Source organism: Camelina sativa, chromosome 17 (genome assembly GCF_000633955.1).
Source record: "Camelina sativa cultivar DH55 chromosome 17, Cs, whole genome shotgun sequence".
NCBI lineage: Eukaryota > Viridiplantae > Streptophyta > Magnoliopsida > Brassicales > Brassicaceae > Camelina > Camelina sativa.
The window spans coordinates 22,035,098-22,044,334 of NC_025701.1; positions in this window are offsets into that span (position 1 = coordinate 22,035,098).

Consider the following 9,237-nt stretch of genomic DNA (forward strand, 5'->3'; position numbering starts at 1 on the left):
CCACGAAGGCAGTCGGACAGCCACGGGACGCCACTTGCAGAATTGCACCGAGGTGATCCGGTCAAGGGACGGAAGCTGCAGACTTCCCGACCGGTCCTCCCTGGCACAATCCCACCCGCAACCGAGGTTACTGAGGCTTTGCAACCCTCGCGGCCTGGTGCGTTGTGTTAGCCCGGACAAGGCCGAGTATCATTTGTAACTTGCCATGTTTTCCTGAAAACCGAATATATTACTTTAACAAAATATTACTTTGTAAATAAGTTATTAAAGCAATATATAAAGATAGTTGGAAAACTTTACACTTATTCGTTTAAGAAAATATAGGGTTTTACAAGAAACACAAGAAAACCCTATCCGGTACCCTAACGTTTGCTACGGCTCTAGACTCACTTAGGCCTCCCTGCAAGACCACAACAAATAAAACATGAGTAATCTAAGATTACTCAGTGAGCCTGGGTACCCCATTATTCTAAACGGGATTCTACTCTCCCTCAACCCGACTACCCCGTCAACAAGAAAACAAGCAAGTTAACGAACTTGACAATTTATCAAAGCTACGCAACAAAAACATTAGCGGAAGCTATTCACACCACACACCAGCGAGAAAGGTCAGATCCATTCGACTTGACTCGATGATCTAGACTTGCTATTCATATTACAAGACGACTAAAGAACATTTTAGACTCTTGACTCATACGCGACTCACCAGGACAATCTCGCATACATACAAGGGACACTTGAATTGCCCTAGACTCCTTCACCCATCAACCGAACAAAGACCTCTAGAATATAACAAGGATCGCTTAAAATACCCTAGACTCTTTTCACCTAAGGGCCCTCGACAATCTGTTCCGTTCCATACCATCCCTCATGCCAAGACCACAAAGGTCACCAGCAATGAGCCCACAACTTAGCTACATCGTCATGTAGCGGTCACGCTAGTAGCTAGATAGCCGTGACAGTGTCCCCACGTGAGTGGTCGTCGGGAACTCACACGTGACAACCGCTTTTGGAACAGAAAATCGACTCACTATTCTTGCTAAGACTCAAGAAATGAAGTTCAAGAGACCAAGTTAAAATACATCGCACAACAATAATTCAAGCCTTGCTGAATCGAGCACCATAGCAAGAATCAAGCAAGAATACCACACGAATTAATCAACAAGAAGCAAGAAATATATTTCAAGCAACTTAAGATTATTTTACGTGTATGCAACCAAATTGAGCGACTTAAGCAAAAACAAATGCAACAAGTCTATTTATGCATGCAACCAATTTGGTTTCCCCTTTTTAAATCCTTAAGTCCAATTTACGCATGTAGGTCCATTCGCTTTAACCACTTAAATCTCTTAAGTCCAAATCATGCATGTAAGCCAACCGCTTTAACCGTTTAGGACTCTAAAGTCCAAATTATGCATGCAACACCTTTTTAACCGATATTATGCCTTAGAATGCACAAAGCTTTACTCGTTAAGTCATGCATAAACCCCATTTTAAGCGAGACTTATTACTTTCAATTTCCTCCAGGTTCAAACATGACTGCAACAAACTTAACAGCAATATCATGCAGCGGCTCTACATGCTTACCACAGACTCACCTCTTTCTCGCGTCGATAGCTACCGGATTTCACCGCACCACTCGATCAGACAGTCTTTGCGTCTATCAGCTTTCCGCCTCTTCGACCGCAACCGCTTATCTCCTTGATCTCTCTTTGACACAGCCGTCGACTTTTCTTGGTATTTTCTAGATGCAAACGTCGATGATTTCTCCTCTTGATCTCCCTCTCGATCGTTCTTGATCCTTCTCTCGATCTTCCTCGACAATCTCTCGACAATTTCTCTCTTCTCCTTTTTCTCGACTTTTTCTCGAAAAAGCTTAAGTGTTTTAAGTGTTTTTGAGCTAAACACAAAAATGAGGTCGAGTATCCTCTATTTATAGGCTCCAAGATTTATTCTTTCCTTTAGTGCTTCTTGACAAATGGCTCTCTCCCTCCTTGCATGTTGAGCGTGTATCTCACCCCCAATAGCTGCTCGCCATTAATCTTTGTATTAGTGCATGTAAAACTCTTTATTTGTGCATGCCAATTAACACTTAATTGTGTTTAACTTTGGCCAATAGAATTCTGCCATCCTCTTTAATCTCCTTGATTAAGTTAATCCTCCACTTACTCTCTTAATCCCCTTGAATTTTTAATTCCTCCACTAACTCCTCCTTAATTAAATTAATCCTCCCACTTTGCTTGATTCTTGTTGGTCGAGATTTTGAGAAAATAATAATTTTCCCAAAATACTCAATCCTTCGTCTGGCAACTTCGACGTTCCTTCTGGCAATCCTCGTCCCATTCAGACTATTTTCTCGATTGTTCGGACGCTCTGTTCGGCAACACTCGGCAATCTCTCAAGCAATACAGACAGTACGCCTCGGCGATACGTCTCGGGCAACTTTGACTATTTTCTCGGGTACTCGGCAACTTCCTCGGGCTCTCGACCATTCTCTCGAGTACTCGGCAATTTCCTCGGGCTCTCGACCATTTTCTCGAGTACTCGGCAACTTCCTCGAGCTCTCGACCATTTTCTCGAGTACTCAGCAACTTCCTCAAGTCCTCGACATTTCTCTCGAGTACTCGGCAACTTCCTCGAGTCCTCGACATTTCTCTCAGGTCTTCTTGATAGATTCCCTCGACGACTTTTCTCGACCTTCTCGACAAATTTCTTCGCCCAATTTTCTCGACACTCTGGACGAATTTTAGGGTCTCGACCGTGCATCCGGTACTCCTGTCTTGGCTTGGTCATCCTCCGACTCACAAATATTTCCTCGGACTTCCTTGGGGCATTCTTCTTTATTTTCCTTCCTCTTCTTTCTTAGGTCTTTTCCGGTTCGCTTCCTCGATCTTTTATTTTGAGATTTCTACTCTTGGTGAGGGTCATTACATTCTCCCCCCCCCCCTTATAAGAATTCGTCCCCGAATTCTCACTCCTCCTTCTTCTCCTGGTGACGTTGATACTCCTTGGCACAGGTATCATTGCCTTGTGATTACTACCATGTTAATATCTTTACCGAAATCCTCCTTCCCTTGGCTGTTTTCTCTTCATCATCTCTCTCTAAATTTATACCACCGTTTCACTTGAACACTCGGACACCGATTTCTGATGCTTCTTGGAAAGCTTCTTCATCTCCAGCATACATTTGGCTCCTCTTCATCTTTATGTTCTTCGAATACTAAGGCTTTTGCCTCGTTGCACCATGGCTTGTTCACTACTTTAACTTTTTAATTCAATGCTTCTCTTTCTTCAGCTTGTTCCTGACTCTTTTTCCTTTTCCTCCAATTATAGCTTGATCCCCTCCAATGTCTTGATGACTTCATCGTACAACCGCGTATTCTCCTTAACTCTTTAATCACTAGGCTTTGCTCCTCTGGCTCCTCCAGTTTCTTTAACAACGATTTCCTTTCTATCCTCTCCAATTCTTTTAGCTCCACACTCCTTAGGATTTTAATTTCTCCAATACCTTTAGCTTCGCGCTCCTTTTGATTTTTAACTCTTCCGATTTCTTTAGCTTCACGCTCCTTTAGATTTTAACTTCTCTGATGCCTTTAGCTCCATATAATCTTTTCCTCAGATTACTTTGAACTTCACTACGAACTTCTTCTTCAACTCCCATACTTTTGAAATTTTGGTTTGTTAATCTTGCCCATATCTTGCCTCTTAGCATAGAAATGCTACTTCTTTTGCCGCCTATTATTTTCTTGCACCCTCTTTGTCTATTCATAGACCATTCTCTTCGTTCACGCATTATCTTCTTGCATCCTCTTTGTCCTACCCCTCGGACCACGCACTATTTTCTCGCACTTTCTTGGTCATATTTAGTTTGACCCTTTTTAATCTGCCATTGTCAATTGATTTGCACTACTCTTTCTTTCTTCGATTTCATTTCGTTCGCCTCAACCTTCCTCATCATTCCTCTTCTTTTCTCTTCTCCATCTTTTAAATCATTATCCCAAACTTACTATCTTATCTTGGTCGAATTTTCTTGAACTCTCTTGAGTTTCTTTTCTTCTGTCTGATCGCGCTTTGTGGTGACTTATGTGAATCCTCATCGACCGCGTTAAAATATTGCAAGGTAATTATGCAATATAATTAACTATGCAAACCTATAAAACTCAAGCAACAATCAAACCAAGTAATAAAACAAGAAAGGATTAGCAAGCAGTTTTAAATAACCCAACACAAACCACACTACGGCTAGAGAACACAAGGTACTTATACACAAGCTACGAAGGTTCTACACCACCTAGCCGCTCACCTTAAGGGTTCGGATCCTAGACAAACACAACAAGGTTAGGTCTAGAAGCAACAACAAAACAAATATCCAACCCTTACACATAACCCCAAAAGAACTTCCCTTACACCCAAAGTCCTACTGGTTCCTGAGCCTAGTGCACGCTTCGCAAGTGCACACGCACTCCCCAGCTGGCTCATCAGGTGGCGGTTTGGCGGGAGACTCGGTTGAGGTAGAGGCAGCAGACATCGAGGTTCCAGCTTTGTTTGTCGGGCTCACTACAACTCTCTCGATTCGACCTATCGGGTTCACTCCCGTCTCCTCACATTGATTGGTCGGGTTCATTCTCTCTCGCACCATTCGATATGGACAACTATGGATATAGTGTACTCTTCCACCACACACGGTACACACAACCCACCCAGGGTCCGGAAAATGCTGAGGTCTTGTCCTCCAGCAATGATTGTTCGGATGCCCCGGTTCTCCACACGCCTCACACCGCCTCAAGTATCTCATGCGGTCTGGGTTTGGGCAGCGATAGGCAAAGTGCCCTCGCATTCCGCACCATTCACAATCCTCGTTCGTCGGGTCACACATGCGTCTCAACGCTGGCCTCCAACAGTTTCTTGTCCAATGCCCGATGCCTTCACAGAGCTCGCAATAGGGCGTGTTTCTCATGTGAACCTGGTCCGGATAGACCACTCGCTTACGAGCAGTGGCTCTCACCCTCAGCCTGCCTCTCGGTTGAAAGGTCACGGAACACATTTCTAACTCCCCTTTCGCCTGTAACTCTTGGTAGTACTCTCTCGATCTCTTCAAACTCGAACTACTTTCTCCAATCTCGAACCTTATATGCTCTCGGTTCTGCCTTCTTAACTCATACATCTTAGTGAGCCTTTCCAAATTCGGGTCTATTGGTTCCTCCTCTTGCTCCGGCAACACCATCCTCAATGGTACAGCTCTAATGGGACTATTGCGCCTTAGCACAATTTGATTCGGCTCCGCTTGATCTGGTACAAATTGGTCTGGCATTAGGAGATCTGGCTCCCCTTGGTTTCGTGCAACTTGGCTCGAACTAGCTCTTGTTCTCGCATCCTCCCTCAGCTCCCCACTCGCATCAGCTTCTCGGTCTCTGTCATTCCTTGGTTCCACTATAAAAGTCGGAATCCCTTCATCGTCACTTGACACAAGGTCGATCACCTCCACTTCCCTGGTCATTGTTTCCCCAATCTTAGAGTCTCCATCGATCGGATTCTCTTCTTCCTCGACTTCCGGTACAATAACTTCTCCGTCACCCTCATTTACTTGCTCCGGCAAACGCATCTCGTCTAATATCAGGAGAATCTGTACAATCGTCTCTGGTCGCTCCTCCGCAGGTCGCTCTCCACTAGTGCCTCCGACCTCGGGCACAACTCCCGTACCACTAGCATTGCCTCCTTCCTCCGGCACATACACGTCGGTCAAGAAACTTATAATCTTTTCGACTGCCTCAGGGTATTCCCTCAAGTAATCCTCGGGAATAACATCGTCGGACTGATCCTCCACCAGATTTAACAGTAATTTCTGTAGCCTATCGGCTAGCTCCACCTCCGCGTCTCCATGGTCTCCAACAGGTAGAGTTTCAAACTTTCCTTGTGCATCCATTCGAACCTGTAGACGACTTGGTTCTCCAATCTCCAACACAATAGTCTGGTCATCTCGATCAGTTTCCACTTCCTCCGTCTCCTCTAAACACTCGGACGGATCGGTCTCGATAGACCAGTTGGTATGATCAGCGTCAAACACCCCGTCCTCATCCCAGTCATTCGAATCACTCGGCTCTTGACTGTTTTCTGATTCTGTCGACAAATACCCTGAACCATCCCCGCAACCTGAATCACCTGAATACATCTAAAACCCACAAGAAACAAGGTTAGATGCTTAATCATTCTAAGGTTCCACTTAGACTAGTCAAGCAAACGACCAGATAAAATTTCATGTTCTTGCGACACATTACTCGATAAAACTTTGAAATGCACAAGTGCTTGTGGGTTCGATAACACCGCTCTGATACCACCGTTGTAACGCCCCCGAACCGTCCTAGGACCACAAAGGCCGTCGGACAGCCACGGGACGCCACCTGCAGAATTGCACCGAGGTGATCCGGTCAAGGGACAATCCCACCCGCAACCGAGGTTACTTAGGCTTTGCAACCCTCGCGGCCTGGTGCGTTGTGTTAGCCCGGACAAGGCCGAGTATCATTTGCAACTTGCCATGTTTTCCTGAAAACCGAATATATAACTTTAACAAAATATTACTTTGTAAATAAGTTATTAAAGCAATATATAAAGATAGTCGGAAAACTTTACACTTATTCGTTTAAGAAAATATAGGGTTTTACAAAAAACACAAGAAAACCCTATCCGGTACCCTAACGTTTGCTCCGGCTCTAGACTCACTTAGGCCTCCCTGCAAGACCACAACAAATAAAACATGAGTAATATAAGATTACTTAGTGAGCCTGGGTACCCCATTATTCTAAACGGGATTCTACTCTCCCTCAACCCGACTACCCCGTCAACAAGAAAACAAGCAAGTAAACAAACTTGACAAGTTATCAAAGCTACGCAACGAAAACATTAGCGGAAGCAATTTACACCACGCACCAGCGAGAAAGGTCAAATCCATTCGACTTGACTCGATGATCTAGACTCGCTATTCATATTACAAGACGACTAAAGAACACTTTAGACTCTTGACTCATATGCGACTCACCAGGACAATCTCGCATACATACAAGGGACACTTGAATTGCCCTAGACTCCTTCACCCATCAACCGAACAAAGACCTCTAGAATATAACAAGGATCGCTTGAAATACCCTAGACTCTTTTCACCTAAGGGTCCTCGACAATCTGTTCCGTTCCATACCATCCCTCATGCCGAGACCACAAAGGTCACCAGCAATGAGCCCACAACTTAGCTATCGTCATGTAGCGATCACGCTAGTAGCTATCTAGCTGTAACAGTGTCCCCGCGTGAGTGGTCGTCGGGAACTCACACGTGACAACCGCTTTTGGAACAGAAAATCGACTCACTATTCTTGCTATGACTCAAGAAACGAAGTTCAAGAGACCAAGTTAAAATACATCGCACAACAATAATTCAAGCCTTGCTGAATCGAGCACCATAGCAAGAATACCACACGAATTAATCAACAAGAAGCAAGAAATATATTTCAAGCAACTTAAGATTATTTTACGTGCATGCAACCAAATTGAGCGACTTAAGCAAAAACAAATGCAACAAGTCTATTTATGCATGCACTCAATTTGGTTTCCCCTTTTTAAATCCTTAAGTCCAATTTACGCATGTAGGTCCATTCGCTTTAATCACTTAAATCTCTTAAGTCGAAATCATGCATGTAAGCCAACCGTTTTAACCGTTTAGGACTCTCAAGTCCAAATTATGCATGCAACCCCTTTTTAACCGATATTATGCCTTAGAATGCACAAAGCTTTACTCGTTAAGTCATGCATAAACCCCATTTTAAGCGAGACTTATTACTTTCAATTTCCTCCAGGTTCGAACATGCAAGCAACAAACTTAACCGCAATATCATGCAGCAGCTCTACTTGCTTACCACAGACTCACCTCTTTCTCGCGTCGATAGCTACCGGATTTCACCACACCACTCGATCAGACAGTCTTTGCGTTGATCAGCTTCTCGCCTCTTCGACCGCAACCGCTTATCTCCTCGATCTCTCTTTGACACAGCCGTCGACTTTTCTTGGTCTTTTCTAGATGCAAACGTCGATGATTTCTCCTCTTGATCTCCCTCTCGATCGTTCTTGATCCTTCTCTCGATCTTCCTCGACAATCTCTCGAAAAAGCTTAAGTGTTTTAAGTGTTTTTGAGCTAAACACAAAAATGAGGCCGAGTACCCTCTATTTATAGGCTCTAAGATTTCTTCTTTCCTTTAGTGCTTCTTGACAAATGGCTCTCTCCCTCCTTGCATGTTGAGCGTCTATCTCACCCCCAATAGCTGCTCGTCATTAATCTTTGTATTAGTGCATGTAAAATTCTCTATTAGTGCATGCCAATTAACACTTAATTGTGTTTAACTTTGGCCAATAGAATTCTGCCATCCTCCTTAATCTCCTTGATTAAGTTAATCCTCCACTAACTCTCTTAATCCCCTTGAATTTTTAATTCCTCCCTTAATTAAATTAATCCTCCCACTTTGCTTGATTCTTGTTGGTCGAGATTTTGAGAAAATAATAATTTTCTCAAAATACTCAATCCTTCGTCTGGCAACTTCGACGTTCCTTCTGGCAGTCCTCGTCCCATTCAGACCATTTTCTCGATCGTTTGGACGCTCTGTTCGGCAACACTCGGCAATCTCTCGGGCAATACGGACAGTACGCCTCGGCGATACGTCTCAGGCAACTTCGACTGTTTTCTCGAGTACTCGGCAACTTCCTCGGGCTCTCGACCATTCTCTCGAGTACTCGGCAATTTCCTCGGGCTCTCGACCATTTTCTTGAGTACTCGGCAACTTCCTCGAGCTCTCGACCATTTTCTCGAGTACTCGGAAACTTCCTCGAGCTCTCGACCATTTTCTCGAGTACTCGGCAACTTCCTCGAGTCCTCGACATTTCTCTCGAGTACTCGGCAACTTCCTCGAGTCCTCGACATTTCTCTCGGGTCTTCTCGACAGATTCCCTCGACGAGTTTTCTCGACATTCTCGACGAATTTCTTCGACCAATTTTCTCGACACTCTGGACAAATTTTAGGGTCTCGACCGTGCATCCGGTACTCCTGTCTTGGCTTGGTCATCCTCCGACTCACAAATATTTCCTCGGACTTCCTTGGGTCATTCTTCTTTATTTTCCTTCCTCTTCTTTCTTAGGTCTTTTCCGGTTCGCTTCCTCGATCTTTTATTTTGAGATTTCTACTCTTGGTGAGGGTCATTACA